Raw genomic sequence first — 14,766 nt, 5'->3', positions numbered from 1 at the left:
GGGAAGTCCCTGAACTAAAATTGAAATTATAGGAATCCTCCTTCATGCAACAACAGACAGTTCTTCTACCCTGCTGTGCTTTCATTGACTGGGAGAGGTTTAGGGGAAACAAGGCCTGTCACTAATGCATTAGAGCCCAGAGTGTGTCCGCTGTCAATCTACAGCATCTCTAGAAAGGAGATCTGAATGGGGCACCCCCATGACTACCACAGTCCACTTCTTGTTCTGTTCTGATCCATCTCTCCATATATGTTCAGGAAGCAGATTTGCCATGGTTCCTACTGCCATTTTTCCTAAGGGGAAGCTCAGAAGAGGAAGATTAATGGGATGAGCTATGGTCTCCCATCTCTGCCACAAAGGTAGTCTCTGGCCACAATGGATATTCATCATTTCCCTCCTTCACTATCCATTCTGTGTTTCTCTCACCTTCAGCTGTCAGCTTCCCTGTCATTGACATGAATCAGGTAAGTCTAGCATATTCAATGGAGTACTTAGCTAATTTTAGGGACATACATTCTGATAATATGTTTAGGGATGCACAATGTGCAAAGTTCCTTCAAGAACTAGCCAACAACTCCTTACATGTCTAAAACTTTGGATCATGCCCTCTTAATTTCTAAACAATTGTATTGATATTTGTGAGCAAAATAGACAGTGAATCATGGAGAATATTTTGTTGATTAGAACCGAATAGGCCATGGTGTTTTATTGGAAACAAGTTTTGACTGATTATTAGGTATTTATTCTTTTTCTATAGTGTTAATATTATATAATTTTTTATTATTAGGGCACCTGAGTGGCCCAGTTGGCTGAGCACCTGACTCTTGATCTCAGCTCAGGTCATGATCTCAAGGTTGGGAGATCAGGCTCTGTGCTGGGCATGGAATCTGCTTGAGATTCCTCTCTCCCTTTCCCTTGCCCCTCCCCCTCCTCTCCCTCTCTAAGAAAAAAATAAAATTAGTTTGCTGTATACAAATAGATTTTATTTGGGAGAAGGGAAATAACTAACATGCTGTAACTTTACAGAAGGAGTCACATCCTCTTGTGTTTTCATTGCTAATTCTCTTTAATAGGTCTGTGCATCTAAATTATTTACTCCCTCAGGCCACTTCCTTTAACTCTCTGAGTCTCAGTTCCTCAGCTATAAACTATCATTTTATTTGTTATTACAACATGCAAATTAATTAGGAATAACAAAGTTTCAAAAAAACTATGAGAACTAACTGTTAATGCCAATTAAGTACCTGAAATTTTTTGGCTCAAAACAAATATGCTATAATAGTTTTATTTTTAAGCATTTTAATTAGCCTTTCAACATATTTTTGTGCAGTCTGCATAAATGGCAGAAATTACTTTCAGGAAGATGAAACCCACAGTTTTTATTTAGCAATATAAAATATTTTCTTTGTACTTTTGTGCAAATAATTTAAAAATTAGAAGTAACTGAAATTTCTGACACATCCCATGTTTGTTTTAGAATCATTAATGTTTAAGACCATTAAAATCTATGCAAGATAAATTGTACAGTATTTCAAAGGTAAGCAAATGGCTGAAAAGGCAAAGTTTTCCTTGGTAGGAGAATTCTAGGCAAAAACTGCAGAAGAAATCATAGAATTTCATTTATTTTTTTGTTTTGTTTTTTAAGATTTTATTTATTTATTTGAGAGGAAATAAGAGCAAGAGAGCATGAGAGGATGAGAGGAGGAAGGGCAGAGGGAGAAGCAGACCTCCTGCCGAGTAGCAAGCCCCATGTGGGACCCAATCCCGGGACTCCAGGATCATGACCCAAGCCGAAGGCTGTTGCTCAACCAACTGAGTCACCCAGGCACACTGTTTCTTAATTTTTTAAAGATTTTATTTATTTATTTGTCAGAGAGAGGGAGGGAGAGCAAGCACAGCAGTATTATCAGAAGACAGAGGGAGAAAAAAAGAAAAAAGAAGACAGAGGGAGAAGCAGGCTCCCTACTGAGCAAAGACCACACCCCCCCATGGCCCCGCCACACGGGATTTGTTCCCAGGACCCTGGGATCATGACCTGAGCCAGAGGTACACATTTAATGGACTGGGTCACCCAGGCATCCCAAAAATCATAGAATTTTAAAAATCACAGTTTTGCTACTCCTAATGAAATAATGTACCTAGGCAATGATTATAAATAGATGGTAAAACCATTAAGAGAAAGAATGGAGACCTTTATAACTGATCTACCTACCTGAAAACTGTTGAACCCCACTGGTCAAAATCAGCATTGTTGAAAATGAGATCGTCTTGCTATCTTGTTTAGGGTCATGGAACCAAAAAAGGGCATTAGATAAACAAACAAAAAAAACTAAGGAAATCTGAATAAACTATGAACTTCAGTTATTAACAAGGTACTGATATTTGTTCATTAACTACAACAGATATACTAAATTAATGAAAAATGTTAGTAATTGGAGAAGCTGGGAGAATGGAGGTAGGGTAAATACAGGAACTCTGTACAAACTATCTGATCTGTTTTTGTGTAAATCTAACAATTTCAAAAAGTAAAATCTACTAAAAAAAATTAGATGATCAGAGATTAGTTCCTTGTGATTTAATGAAATAGGAGTTTCATTGGACCAACTACAAAATATTCCTGCAAACCTGAAATCTAATCAAGCATCTAGATTAAATTACTAGTTTATAGGAAATGTGGGGAGTAGGTAACTATGTTAAACAATACCACAGGGACGCAATCAACCAAATCCAGATTTTACAAATGACTCTGTTTCTTAAAGAAATAAAGGCCATGGGGGGATCCAGGATAGCTCACTCAGTTAAGCATCCAACTCTGGGTTTTGGCTCGTGTCATGATCTCAGGGTCGCAGGATCAAGCCCTGAATGGGGCTTGCTGGTCATCAGGGAGTCTGCTTGAGATTATCTCTCTCCCCCTCTCCCTCTCCTTGCTCATGTTCTCTCTGTCTCTCTTTAAAATAAATAAATAGAATCAAAATGAATGAATGAGTGGCATAAAAAATTGGTAGAGGAGAAACTCTAATAAACTAAAGATTTAAGAGATGTGTTAACCAAATACAATGTGTTGACCCTGCTGAATCCTGATTTGAAGAAATTGACTGTGAAACGATATTTGGGAAAATCTGAACATGGATGAGAGATAAAATAATATTAATGAATTATTATTAATTTGTTAGGTGTGACAATGGCATTATGGTTACAAGTGTTTCTTTTTGTTTGTTTGTTTTTAGTCTTTATCTGTTAGAGAGATACAGATCTGAAATGCATCAGTTTAATTTGAAAAAAATGGGAACTTTTCATATTTTCCGTATGGAAAAAGATAAAATTAGATCCTACCTCACCACATGCACAAAAATAAATTCCAACTAGGTTAAAGACATTAAAGGTTGGGGCACATGGATGGCCCTGTTGGTTGAGCATTCAACTCTTGATTTCAGCTCAGGTCATGATCTCAGGGTCATGAGATTAAGCCCCACATCAGGCTCTAAGCTCAGTGGGGAGTCTGCTTGAGATTCTCTCTCTCCCTCTCCCCCTGTCCTTCCCCCTACTCATGTGCATATGCACGCACACTTTCTCTCTTTCAAAATAAATAAATTTTTTTGAAGATTTTATTTATTTATTTGACAGATACAGATCACAGTAGGCAGAGAGGCAGAGAGGAGGAAGCAGGCTCCCAGCTGAGTAGAGAGCCCAACGCGGGGCTCAATCCCAGGACCCTGGGATCATGACTGGAGCCGAAGGCAGAGGCTTTAACCCACTGAGCCACCCAGGCGCCCCCAAAATAAATCTTAAAAATAAATAATATATAAATAAATCTTTACTTAAAAAAGAAAAAACCTAAAAGGTAAAACTTTTATCCTGCAAAAATTATTTTAAGCTGCATGAAAAGATAAGCCATTTCTATGTAGATACCCTAGAGAAAACTGAGCATATATGCACTGAAGCATTTTTCATAATAGCAAAAATTGGAAATAAGATCCACAAGTAGAAGAATATAACCTGTGCAATTTATTCATACTATAGAAATCTATATAGCACCAAATATAACAACATAGATACATCTCTAATATATATGTTAAAAGATTAAATTTCAAAAGGTGATATAAATTATTAAGCCAGTTGCTTAAGTTTAAAAGCACAAAAAATACTAGGCTATTGATAGATCTATGTAAGATAGAAGTACAAAAACAAACATACATACTGTAACTGAACCAACATGAGTTCACTCCTCCATGAGTCAGAAAGTGTACCGGGTTGAGCCTGTTGCACAAAGAAAACTTTTATTTGCAGCACATAAGAAGCCAGGACTGCTGGAGAGAGCATGAATGGGTAACTTCTGTTTGGAGTTTGGATGGATATTTAGATAAGGAAGCCTTGTCCTGGCATGTAGAGGCAGGCATACAGTCACACATGCCCCTTAAGGAAACACGCCTATATGTACATTGTATGTTACGGAAATGAAGCTGATGCTTCTCCTTGGGTGGGGATTTTAGTAATATAATGAGATAAAGGCAATTGCCAGTCATTCCAGGGGTCACTCCATTGTCCACGTGCACAGGCATGAGTCAGGGGTTTAGCTCCAATGGCCTGGGTGTTCTGAGCCAAGTGGAGGTCAGTTCAGGGCGGTTACCATCACCTGATGGGTGGTTTCGGGTTTCATTTGCCTGAGTTAAGAGGTAAGCCTGAAAGACTTTAGGGAAAATATAAGACAAGGATTAGTGAATACAAGCAGGTGGCTGATGCAAAGGCAGTGCTTGAACTTATCTAGAGCTTTTTATTAAAAAAAAAAAAGAAGCAAATAAAGTAAAATCTGCATGGTAAGTATATAGATGTCTGTTGTATAATTTTCTGTATGTTTGATATATTTCATAATGTAAAAAAAAATTAAGAAAAAATGCCTGAAATAAAAATGAAAAAAGAATACATACATGAATATTTTTCCATAAATCTGATTGACATACTTAGTAAGATGACCCTGAGATGTGATCCAGAATCATAAAGGGTCTAGAATAATTCTTATGGACTGGGGCTTCCCATGCCCACCCCCATCTTTTCCAGGATAGCTTCTCAATTCTAATGACTTTGGATTCATGGGGTTGGGCCCAGTATTCATATTATCACATATCATTATGCATTCCTCTCTAAATTCAGTAGAAAATTACTAACTGCTCACCACGTGCAAAATACTGTACTATGGTTCCAACCTCTGCAAAACTCAATTTCTTTCTAAGCTAAATAATATTAACAAATATTAACTAGAAGTTGAACTAAATGAGTGTGGATCTCACTCAGCACACTTGGATACACAAGAAATAATACACTAGGTTTTTCTTTTATTAAATAAATTAAAGTCATAGCCCAATTAGGAAAGGTAGTTGGAAATTCGTCTCATTTTCTGCTGGTGCCCCTCCCATATTACCTCAGTAGCCACCTTGATAATGTACCCTTTATTGACTGCCTTCCTTTTCCTATCTTACTTCCCCATTCCCCTGCCCTTCTAAATAAACTACTTGCATTTGAATCTCCTTAGGCATGCTTATAGGGGAACCCCAATGATGACAATGAAGCATTAGGGCATCCTTACCTCAATACAACCTCTTTGTTCGTGAGTATAAAAGTTGTTTAAGCACAATGGACTGAACTACCATCCTTTGTAGCATGGTAAACTTAGCTTCCTCCTGTATAATTGTTTGCTCTAAAATGAGACTGATTTGACTTCCTTTACCAAGTAATTAATTGTACTGCAATTTTGATGACATGTTTTCAAGAATATACACAGTGTAAATGCTTAGAAGTACAGATACCAACAAGATGTTACAGTAATGACTCATGGGTCAGAGGTAGTCATGAAACTCTGATACACCTTATAAGTGTGTTATACTTCGCTGGGGTTGAACTTCCACCTAGAGGCTTGGGAAATCTATTTATCAGACTTCAGGATACGAGTCAGATTATATCAGAAGGAAGTTTCATAAAAATAAAAGGAATAACAAACATTAGGTCCTCTGGGCACCTTCTATGTGAAAGGGTTCTCCTTCCAATTCAACAGGTGGTGTGGCTCCTCCTCATCACCCCATTTTGTTTTCCCAGACTGTCTTCTCAATTCAAATGACTTTGGTTCGTGGGGATGGGCTCATTATTAGCATCAGTATCTATCATTACACATTCCTCTCTCAGTTCAATAGAAACTTACTAAGTGCTCACTATGTGTACAATACTGTGCTAGGATCCAAGCCTCTTCAAAACTTAACTTCCTTCTAAGCTAAAGCTTTTAATCTGTTAATGTTAACTATATACATGTGGGGACTCCCATCTTTGAATGTCCTATGTCTCCATAAGTATGATAAATATTTCTCTTTCAAGGGACTATTACTACTTGACCAAAGACTGGCAGACCCCCTCCTTTTGTCTCCCTGCTTTCCACCTTTATGCTGTAGGCAGGAAGAGTCCACTTCTTTAAGTTTCTCAGTGAGGAGTAATGAACATAACCCCACAGCCCTAGGTAAGGCTTTCTTCTGAGTAGCAGCAAAGTACAGCCACACACCTGGGAAGCCACTTTCCTGTCTCCTGAATCAGTTAAGCAATGGAGAATTGGAGCTCAAAATACTTGTTCTAGCTAAGTGGTATTTTAAAAATAGTACTATGCCATGTTTTAATTTTTTAATTATGTAAGTAATGTTCACACATGACTAAACATTTTTTTTTTTTTTAATTTTATTTATTTATTTGTCAGAGACAGAATGAGAGAGAGCGAGTGAGCACAGGCAGACAGAGAGGCAGGCAAAGGAGAGGGAGAAGCAGGCTCCCCGCCAAGCAAGGAACCCGATGCGGGACTCGATCCCAGGACCCTGGGACCACGACCTGAGCCGAAGGCAGCGGCTTAACCAACTGAGCCACCCAGGCATCCCATGACTAAACATTTTTAAACAGGACTGCAAGTTACAAAATAAAAATAAAGATACTTACATATCTTGATGTTTCCACTCTCACCATCTATTGGTTGCTAATTATGAAAGATAGAAAATTAGCACTCTTAAGTAACTTCTCACTTTACCTTATCCACTCTTCCCCTCCATTTTTGTTGTTTTCTTCTAGTAATTACCTTCATTTGCTTTTTTTTTTTTTTTTTAAGATTTTTAAAATTTATTTGAAAGAGAGGGAGAACCCTCGAGTAGGGGGCAGGGCCAGAGGCAGAGGGAGAAGCAGACTCCCTGAGGAGCCCAACGTGGGGCTTGAGGACTTTGAGATCATGACCTGGACTGAAGGCTGACACTTAACCAACTGAGCTACCCAGGTACACCAGTAATTACCTTTAGAATCTTAAATGATATGCTTAGGCCTGTCTTTCTGAATCTATCAATTTTGGTTTGCTAAAGTATCAGTCTAAAGTATTCTAGGATTGTTACCAACTATAGAACAAGACAGGTGCACTACCTAGCATATTTAAAATACAGCCAATAATTCTCAGGGTGCTTGGGTGGCTCAGCTGGTTACGCATCTGACTATTTCAGTTCAGGTCATTATCTCCCAGTTGTGGGATCAAACCGAGCCCCATGTAGCCCAATGTTCAGCTCCAAGTCTGCTTGTCCCTCTCCCTCCCCCTCTGCTCCTCCTCCTCTTGCTCACATGCCGGCATACACTCATGCTCTCGCTCATAAATAAATAAGTAAATAAACCACAGTCAATAACTCTTATAGTTAAAAACTGTTCGCATTCTTCAATTAATAGAGCATTTAGTATCAAACTAATCAAAAATTTTTAAATTAGATTTATAAATTTCTCGATTTTGAGAAAATTTAATATATTACAAGCCTTGTTATAAACTCAGACTATGGAATATGACATATGAAATCTCATTTATCTGAAAATGAATAGAAAAATATTTACTTAAGTCTTTTTTATCTTTTTGTACCTCTTTAACAATTCACTTTTATTAGAATTATTGTAATCCAGTTAGGTTGAATCCCTCTTTATAATAAGTGGTTTTTATTGTAGTTTCAAAATAAGAAGTTAGAGTATTAACATCTACAACTTTAATTACAAAGAGTACACAGTCCAGTTTATTCCATGTCAGGCGCATTTGCTGAGCTCTTTGTCATATGCTAACCATAAAAAGTACCAATTTAGATCCTCTGAGATAACATCTAATTTAAGATCAGGCAATAGAAATACAAAGTGACTGTATAAGAAGCATCCCCAGTTATTTCATGTTCTTTTATCTCTTTTGGGAGAGAGTTAGGGGAAACAAGATTAGCCCAAAAGAAAAATGAAAACCTTTTACTCTCTAAATAGATAAAAATGCAAAATGGATATGTTAGGTGCAGAAAATTATTACATCTTTGCAACAGGTCAAAAAATGGGGTGCCTGGGTGGCTCAGTCAATTGAGCATCTGATTCTTGGTTTTGGTTCACATCATGATCTCCGGGTTGGGTCATGAAATTGAGCCCCAAATAGGGCTCTAGGCGCAGTGTGGAGTCTGCTTGAGATTCTCTTCCCTTCCCTATCACTCCCCATCTGCCTATCTTCCTTCCCCTCTGCGCTTCTCCCCATGCTCTCCCTCTCTCTAAAATAAATAAACAAAATCTTTTAAAAAATGTCCTCAGTAAGATTAGATAAAAGGAGATAAGAAAAATCAGATATGACTAATCCTCAGACAGTGTCTAGCATACTGGTTAAGCTAGAAACAATATTCTAGAAAGAAAATACTTTTAACTGGAATGGAGTACATACAGCAACCTTAAATTCTTATTTTGCTCGGAATTATATTTAGGAAGAAGGAAGTCTTAATACTATATCCTGAAAACTTCGGATCTCGTGTGGTTGCCTATAAAAACATATATTGCTGTGTAAGCATCAATATGCCACCAACTGTTAGTTCTCTAAAAATAAAGTTCGGTCTTAACCTACAAAGATTTTATATATTAGTATTACTGGAGGCTGAAGAACCCACCTGAATCCTGTCAAGAATGTTGGCAGGCAGTATGCCAAGGTGAAGGCACTCTGAGCTGACATTTAAAGAACTACTTTATTATCTCAGCTAGTTTTCACTTCTCTGAGCCTTAGTTACCTCATCTGATAATGGGGATAATATTATCCTTTATCTACTTCCCTGGGAAGTTTTGAGGGTCAGGATGAGATAATGTATCTGAAAATGCATTGTAATCTATAAAACACTGAACAAGTATTTATTATTCCCTCAATAAATATTCATTGAGAATCTGATATAAGAACAATATGTTAAGTAAAATGATAGCAGAAGAAAGGAAATGGATCTTGCCCTCAAGAAGAAAGCAACACTCTGCAGCAACAGTAACAAACAGTTAGGGGGAGGGAGAAGGGGAGGAGTGGTAGGGGAAGATGGACAAGAGGAAGTGGAGGTTGAAGGAGGAAGAAACATTGACCACCATATTTTATCTTTTTGTTCAGAGCCGTGATCCTTGATCATGTCTTTTGGCCCTCAATATAGGAGTCCACAAAGAGGACCTAACTTTTTAATGTTCTTGTTTATACTTACATAGTAATCAAAGTTAATATTTAAACAGAGTTAAATATATAAATTATCTCATTCAGTCCTCACAAACCCATGCAAGGCAAGTATTATCAATCTTTTACAGATGAGGGAATCAAAGCTCAGCAAGTTTAAAGTTATTGGCCCAAGTCCCATTGCCTATGGATGACCAACCAAGATCTCCAACTCCAGGTTTAGTGCTTTGAATTTCCATTTATTGAACCAATTGCTTCTAACACCTCTTAGCCTTCCATAAAAATACTATTCCTATTTCCTACCTTAAAATTAACAGCTATATAATAGCCAAAGCTACCTTGAAAAAGAACAAAACTGGAGGGGCGCCTGGGTGGCTCAGTGGGCTAAGCTTCTGCCTTCGGCTCAGGTCATGATCTCAGGCTCCTGGGATCGAGCCCCACATTGGGCTCTCTGCTTAGCAGGGAGCCTGCTTCCCCCCTCTCTCTGCCTGCCTCTCTGCCTACTTGCAATCTCTTTCTCTCTGTCAAATAAATAAATAAAATCTTTAAAAAGAAAAAAAAAAAAGAACAAAACTGTATGCATTAAGCCCCCTGATTTCAAACCATACTGCAAAACTACAGTAATCGAAACGGTATGGTATTGGCATAAAAACAAACATATAGCTCAATGGCACAGAATAATTATATAGGACCCTGAAATAAATCAAAACCAAGTCAATTAATTTATGACAAAGGAGCCACGAATACACACTGGGGAAAGGACAGTCTCTTCAGTAAATGGTGTTGGAAAAACTGGACAGCCACATGCAAAAGAATGAACCTGGGCCACTATCTCATTTATACACAAAAAGTAATGCAAAATAGATTAAAGATTTGAATATAACACCTAAAACCATAAAACCCCTAGAAGAAAACATTGGTGGTGATCACCTTGACATCAGTCTTGACAATGATTTTTTTGGTTTGACAACAAAAAAAAGGCAACAAAAGCAAAAATAAACAAGTGGGATGACGCACTACAAAGTTTCTGTACAGCAAAGGAAACCGTCCACAAAATGAAAAGGCAACCTGTTGAATGTGAGGAAATATTTGCAAATTATTTATCTAATAAGGAATTACAATCTAAAATATACGAAGAACTCAAAAAGCATGATAGCAAAAAAATCTTATTAAAAAATGTGCAGAAGATCTTAATAGACATTTTTCCAAAGAAGACATAGAGATGGCCATCAGGTACTTGAAAAGGTGCTCAATATCACTCATCATCAGGAAAATTAAAGTCAAAACCACAATGAGCTATCACCTCACACCTATTAGAATGGCCAGTATCAAAAAGACAAGAAATAACTAGTGTTGGTGAGGATGTGGAGAAAAGAGAATCCTTATGTACTGTTGGTGGGAATGTAAATTGGTACAGCTAATTATGGAAAACAGTATGGAGATTCTCAGAAAATTAAAAAAGAACTACCAAATGATCCAGCAATTTCTACATTTGGGTATTTATCTAAAGAAAACAAAAACACTAACTCAAAAGAATAGATGCGCCTTCACTTTATCATAGCATTATTTCACATAGTCAAAATATAGAAACAACTTAAGTGTCCTTTGATGGAAGAATGGACAAAGATGTAGTATAGATTATTAGTCATAAAAAAGAATGAAATATTGCCTTTTTTGACAGCATGTGTACGTCATCAAGCATCTGCCTTTGGTTCAGGTCATGATCTCAGGGTCCTGGGATCCAGCCCCACGTTGGGCTCCCTGTTCAGCAGAAAGCTGGCTTTTCCCTATCCCACTGCTTGTTTTCCTTTTCTTGCTGTCTCTCTGTCAAATAAATAAATAAAATCTTTAAAAATAAATAAAATCTATAAAACTAAATAAAGTCTTAAAAAAAAAAACCTGCCTTGTGGCTGCAGGGAGAGGCTCAGGCACAAGCCCTGAGACCTGGGGGATGCCAGAGGGACCCCTCAAGGGGTACTGGGCTCCAGAAGCTCCTGGTCATGCTTGAGAGGGAGCCTTTTGAAGAGCTACTCTCCTGGGACAGGCCAGCCTGTGGAGGTTAGTCAGGTGGTCGCTTATTTTTTGGACGAGTTTCACCTTGTCTAGAAGTAGTTCTCCAAGAAGTCACAGAGATGGGGGTCTGCACAGGCAGAACCAGAGCAGATCCAAAAGGCCTGATTCAGGCTCTTTTCCAGAACCAGGGCAGCTTCTGTGGCATCCAGGGCTTTCCCCCACTCATCTTGGGACTGCTTCTGCACTTTCTGAAGAGGATGAGGCCTCCGCACAGATTTTGCATTTTTAAGAGATACTTAGCACCCTCAGGCTTCTCTTTAGCCAACTGGTAGAAGAAGTGGCCCACATCTTCCAGAGCCACATCATCAAGGTCAAATGGAAGCTGAGAGAGGTTGGTGTAGGAGGCCTGCAGATGCATGTAGACTAGGCAGTTGATGGCAGCCTCTACCTTGCTGGAATAATTCTGATGGATCTAGTTGCTCATGGTTGACTGATAATAAGGAGCTAAACTCAGAATAGGGTTGTTGGCCAGTCCAGGAGGCAGAGGGTGGCCAAGAAGGTGGCTCTGAAAGTTAACACTTGAAAAAAGGTTAGAGGGTGGTAAGAGGCTGGTAGAAGGGACAACCCTGGGTCTTCTCTGTCCAAACACTGTTGAAACAAGAGACAGATTCACAGAACCACTGGGCACACTGCCTCACTTATATGTAAAAACATAATAATCCCATAGATTATAGATTGCCAGAGAAAGGGGGTAAAAGATGGGTGAATTAGGTGAAGGGAGTCAAAAGATACCAACTACAAATTATAAAGTAAGTCAGTCATGAGGATGTAATGGACAGCATGGCAACTATAGTTAATAATACTATGTTACATATTTTTAAATTGCTAAGTCAATTTAAAAAGTTCTTTTCTCAAGAAAAAGAATTCTGTAACTATATGTGATGACAGATATTAATTCGATTTATTGTGGTGGTTATTTTGAAATATATACAAATATCAAATCATTATGTCATATACCTGCAACTAAGATAATGTATGTCAGTTATACCTTAATTTTAAAAAAAGACATGAATGGGTTCCTGGCTGGCTCAGTAGGTTAAAGTGTCTGACCCTTACTTTCAGTGCAGGTCATGGTCTTGGGGTCATGAGATCGAGCCCCACATCAGGCTCAGCACAGAGTCTACCTGAGATTCTCTCTTTCCCCCATTGCTCCTCCCCCTACCCATACGCACACATGTCCTTAGCTCTCAAATAAACAGATTAATCTTTTTTTAAAAAAAGACATGAATGGAGATATTGAGGTATATTCGTATAAGGACAAACTATTAAGCAATAAAAAAGAATTATTGATCATAAAACAAAATAGTTGAATCTCAGAAAAATTCTGCAGAATTAAAAGGCAGGTAAGGAGCCCCTCGATGGTTCAGTTTGTTAAGTGTCTGCCTTGGGCTCAGGTCATGATCCTGGAGCCCTGGGATCAAGCCTCACTTTGGGCTCCCTTCTTAGTGGGGAGTCTACTCCTCCTTCTCCCTCTGCTCCTCTCCCTGTTTATGCTTGCTCTCTCTCTCAAATAAATAAAATCTTTAAAAAAAAAAAAAAAAAAACTCTTCTTAAAAAAAAGAAAAAAAGATAGGCAAAAGAATATATAGCTTGATCTATTTATTTAAAATTCTAGAAAATGCAGGGGCGCCTGGGTGACTCAGAGGCTTTACTCTGCCTTCAGCTCAGGTCATAGTCCCAGGGTCCTGAGATCAAGCCCCACCTCGGGCTCTCTGCTCTGCAGGGAGCCTGCTTCCTCCTCTCTCTCTCTCCCTGCCTCTCTGCCTACTTGTGATCTCCATCTGTCAAATAAATAAATAAAATCTTAAAAAAAAAATTCTTTAAAAAACAATCTAGAGGGGCGCCTGGATGGCTCAGTGGTGAAGCCTCTGCCTTCAGCTCGGGTCATAATCTCAGGGTCCTGGGATCAAGTCCCACGTTGGGCTCTCTGCTCAGCAGAGAACCTGCTTCCTCCTCTCTCTCTGCCTACTTGTGATCTCTGTCAAATAAATAAATAAATAAAAATCTTCTTTAAAAAAAAAAGAATCTAGAAAATGCAAAGTGGCAGAAAGTAAATTAATAGTTTCCTGGGTGTATAGGTAGAGGAAGAAATTACAAAGAGGTACAAGAAACTTTTGGAGTGGATGGAAATGTTATTTTGATGGTGATGAATACATATATCAAAATTGACATATTACATATATCAATTTTTTTATTTTAAAAATGAATCATTTGGTATATAAATAAAGCTGGGGGAGAGGTAATTAAAGAAAAATATTATTGTTTTAATTTCTTATAAATGGTCTGTGATTCTTTCAAAGAGCAGCTTGTTTTTCATAATTCAAGAGAGTTCACTTAATTAGGTCAGTTTTATAATTTCTCAATTTTGACCATAAGTGGTTTTCACAACACTGACACCTTTATTTTTAAATCCGGACACTTTAAAAAGGCTGAGGAGAGTGTCATGATTCTTTCTCAGTAAGTGGCTCTATGTGTCTCAAATGTCTTTGTTTGCAGGATTTCTTTCTTTCTTTCTCTCTCTCTCTCTCTCTCTCTCTTTCTTTCTTTCTTTCTCTCTTGTAGGCTCCATACCTAGCGTGGAGCCAAAAGCAGGGCTTGAACTTACAACCATGAGATCAGGGCCTGAGCTGAGATCAAAAGTTGGATGCTTAACTGACTGAGCCACGCAGGCACCCCTAATTGCAGGCTTTCTGAGAGGAATAAACTACTCTCATTGTACCTAGCATTTTTTATTAGGGCTACAAGAGACCATGAATTGCTCATAGACTATTTTAAAAGAAGAGAGTCTATTGTAAAGCTATGCTTAGACTAAAATTGGAACTGGATTTCGAACTGGAAAGTCATCAAGATCTGAAGCAACTCTAGGAATTAGCTACCCTTTCCGTCTTTCTTGCGGGTAACGTCTCTTTTTCTTTCACAGGAAACTTTTCTCTCTACATGTCCATTCTATTCTCCTCCTTCTACTCATTGTTTTATTTTTCTAAAATATCTTCAGTTTGCTCCTCCAGATCCACTTTTTATCCTTCACCCCTGGGCTCTCTTTCCTGGAAGCCTGACCTGCATAGAATGAGGTCGGTCTGTTGAGTCTCCTAGTTCCCTCCTTACAAGGTCGCTTTAGGCACACTGTCCCTCAACCCAAGATCACTGCTCCTCTCAAAGTGACTTGTTCGATACAACTGTCCCCTGCCAACCTGTTCTTTCCCCTGTCCCTT

At 38.3% G+C, this 14,766-nt stretch overlaps 1 long non-coding RNA gene and 1 pseudogene across 1 annotated transcript in view; both read right to left on the bottom strand.

Annotated features, from left to right (window-relative positions):
• Window positions 1-4,260: 4,260 nt before the first annotated feature.
• LOC131828842 (uncharacterized) overlaps window positions 4,261-14,766 on the bottom strand; it is a 56,118-nt gene continuing 45,612 nt past the window's right edge. The window contains exons 2-3 of the long non-coding RNA XR_009352589.1: window positions 6,964-7,000; window positions 4,261-4,687 (exon numbers count right to left, since the gene is read on the bottom strand). This is a non-coding gene — a long non-coding RNA (uncharacterized LOC131828842). The remainder of the gene's footprint in view (window positions 4,688-6,963; window positions 7,001-14,766) is intronic.
• LOC131828841 (ferritin light chain-like) lies at window positions 11,391-12,059 on the bottom strand (annotated as a pseudogene).

Source organism: Mustela lutreola, chromosome 4 (assembly GCF_030435805.1).
Source record: "Mustela lutreola isolate mMusLut2 chromosome 4, mMusLut2.pri, whole genome shotgun sequence".
NCBI lineage: Eukaryota > Metazoa > Chordata > Mammalia > Carnivora > Mustelidae > Mustela > Mustela lutreola.
Note: the sequence above shows the minus strand (reverse complement) of the source record. Positions and strands in the feature narration are given on the sequence as shown.